The sequence below is a fragment of the Mustela lutreola genome, chromosome 1 (assembly GCF_030435805.1).
Source record: "Mustela lutreola isolate mMusLut2 chromosome 1, mMusLut2.pri, whole genome shotgun sequence".
Lineage (NCBI taxonomy): Eukaryota > Metazoa > Chordata > Mammalia > Carnivora > Mustelidae > Mustela > Mustela lutreola.
The window spans coordinates 255,711,849-255,715,245 of NC_081290.1; positions in this window are offsets into that span (position 1 = coordinate 255,711,849).

Consider the following 3,397-nt stretch of genomic DNA (forward strand, 5'->3'; position numbering starts at 1 on the left):
GATTATCGAGTTTACCTAGGAAACTACCTTTTTCTATTGAGATTCATTTATTTCTCTTGATGTGTTTAAATCTCTCTTTGACTTTGCAAATTTATGGAGTGAGTTATTTGAGGAAATAGATTAAGGACCAGACTTATTGAAATGTTCTTTAAAAGCAAACAAATAGGGGCACCTGGGTGGCTCAGTGGGTTAAGCCACTGCCTTCGGCTCAGGTCATGATCTCAGGGTCCTGGGATCAAGTCCCGCATTGGGCTCTCTGCTCAGCAGGGAGCCTGCTTCCCTCTCTCTCTCTCTCTCTGCCTGCCTCTCCATCTACTTGTGATTTCTCTCTGTCAAATAAATAAATAAAATTTTAAAAGAAAAAAAAAAGCAAACAAATACTGTCCATCAATAGATGCATGTATATACCACATCTTCTTCATCTGTTATACATTACATCATTATATATCTATATAATTACATATATCTGTTACACATATTTATATACATATGTATCTTTATCCATTACATAATACACACACACAATGGAACATTACTCAGTCATAAAAAAGAATGAGATCTCTTTATTTGCAACAGTATGAATGGAGCTAGAGAGTATAACACTAAGTGAAATAAGTCAGTTAGAGAAAGACAAATATCATATGACTTCACTCATGTGGAATTTAGGAAACAAAACAAATGAACAAAAGGAAAAAGAAGAGAAAGGGAGAAACCAAGAAATGGACTCAACTCTGGAGAACAAACTGATGGTTATTAGGATGGAGGCAGGTGGGGGAATGGGTGAAATAGGTGAAGGGGCTGAAGAGGACACTTGTGATAAGCACTGAGTAATGTATGGAATTGTTGAATCACTGTATTGTACAGCTGAAATTAATAGAACACTGTATGTTAACGATACTAGAATTAAAATTAAAAATAATTCTATACTAGAATTAAAATTAAAAACTATACTGGAATTAAAATTAAAAATGAAATTCTTTAAAAAGCAAATAAACATCATCTCAAGGGCTTAGTCTGTCAAAAACTAAGAAACATTTGCCTTTTACAAGTTCCCTGACAGTGACAGGGACACCTTTTTTTAATATAAGGGATTGATTATATTGTCAGTTGGTGTTCTACTCTTCATTCAGCTTCTTTAGGTTAGAATGGCATTAGTTCTCTAGGTTCTCTTGAGAAGCCTCTGTTAGTTGGAACGGTGTGGACCATAAGGTTCTGTTACAGAAATACACACCCCAAATTGGCTAAGTATTTTAACCTCTTTTAGGTAGCAGTTTCTGAATTTCCAAGTTGGGAATAATTCTTTGTATAGACATACATGATTATAGAGTCTCTGAATTGATCCATACCTCAAAAATAACTAATCCATAGGTTCTCCACCATGGCTACATATCTGAATATCAGTGGAGCTTAAAAAAATACATATGCCTTTCCTGTTTCCAGAAATTCTGATTTAACTGGCCTGGAATGGGACCCAGGCACAGGCATTTGGGGGGAAAAAAAAAATGCCTCCGATGATTTGAATGAGCAGTCAGGACTGAGAATCTCTGATTGAATTCAGCAACTCATTTTACTTCTGAGAAAGTGAGGCCCTTTTACTTCAGCTGTCGCTGTGGGTTAACAATTCAAATATCCCTGTGAATTGTGAGATGTTTTTAAAAGGGCTCTGTGAATGTGACATCACTTTCTTTATTTAGAACTGATCATAATTTTTATGGCTTCCAACAGATGTCTTGGTTTCTTGAATTATCCTTTCACGTCATGGGGCTTCTAAAGGACTTGCTGCCAAAGGAGCCGGAAGGTATGCCTTTTTTTTTGTTGTTGTTCTCCAGGTAGTAGAGCTTATTTTAGCTTTTTAATTTCTTCCCAGTCCTTTTGCTTCAATTCCTTCATTTATCTTTTTTGCCCATGGAGTTTGTCTTCTAACACTAGATTATGTGGATATATCGCTGAAGATTTCACAACGCCCCAAATATTTTTCTTTTGCTTTTATACCTGAGTGATAGTTGAGCTCAGGTATCAGCAAGCTATGGCCCATGGGCCAAATATAGCCAGCTGTGTGTTTTTGTAAATAAAGTTTTACTGGGACACTGTCATGCCCATTCATTGATGTATTATCTATGTCTGCTTTCAAACACAATAGCAGAGTTGCAACTGAGTATTTGAAGGTATTTACTATCTGGTCCTTCACTGAAAAAGTTTTCTGACCCCTGCTTTAGCTAGTTTTAAAATGCTTGGACTGTGAGTCATTTTTAGGCATTGCTCATCTTCTAATGTTAAACAATGCTGCAAGGATGTCAGAGGTCAGCTCGGTTCCTGCCCACTCTTCTTTACTCACATTAATGACTTGGTCTTTTTGCCTGAATGCTGAAAGAATTCTTTCTGTATTATTGAAATCTAATAGGCTATATCGTGGCATCACTTGTTTTACATTAATTTTCTTGGGACACTGTACATTTGATCGTTTTTTTGTTTGTTTGTTTATCTCTCTTGTTTATATACAGAAATGAACACATGTAATCCAAGGATACCGGTTATGTACATTTTCAAACATTGATTGGCTTCTGTCGTGCTTTTTTCATATTTATTTATTTTGCTCTTTATTTAAACTTGGTCTTTTGTATACTTTATAGTATTCTCAGGAATATCTATTCCTTTCTTCCTTGACTCTTGTATTTTGCTTTGAGATAATTAAAAGTTCTTATTAAATTCTTGGGGTGGGTGCCTGGGTGGCTCAGTGGGTTGGGCCTCTGCCTTCGGCTCAGGTCATGATCTCAGGGTCCTGGGATCAAGTCCCGCATGGGGCTCTCTGCTCAGCAGGGAGCCTGCTTCCTCCTCTCTCTCTGCCTACTTGTGATCTCTCTCTGTGTGTCAAATAAATAAATAAAATCTTTAAATTCTTGGGGTATATGACCATATGTTTGGTCGTAATTTTAACTGTCTGATGGCAACATTTGGGGGGGCTGAATGTTCTTCTGCCATTTGCTTTTTTCTGTTTCTTCTTTCTCTTGTAATATCTTTCTGTACTAGCTCCTTTTCAAGGAACCTATCATCTGCTACTTAACTTTGAATGAGATCCGTTCTTTCTGAACTAGCTATTTGCAGGAGATTTATAGAGACAGAATAATATTGTATTTCTTTTATTCCTTTAAAGGTTTATTTATTTGTTTATTTATTTATTTGAGAGAGAGAGAGAGAACATGTGCATGCCCGTAGGCAGAGGGGCAGTGGGATAGAATCTTCAAGCAGACTCACTGCTGAGTGCAAACCCTGATGTGGGCCTTTAGCTCAAGACCCATGAGATCATGACCTGAACCAAAACCAGGAGTCAGATCCTTAGCCAACTGAGCAACCCAGGTGCCCCTATATTTCTGAGTTATAAGAAATTCTTTACAGTTCA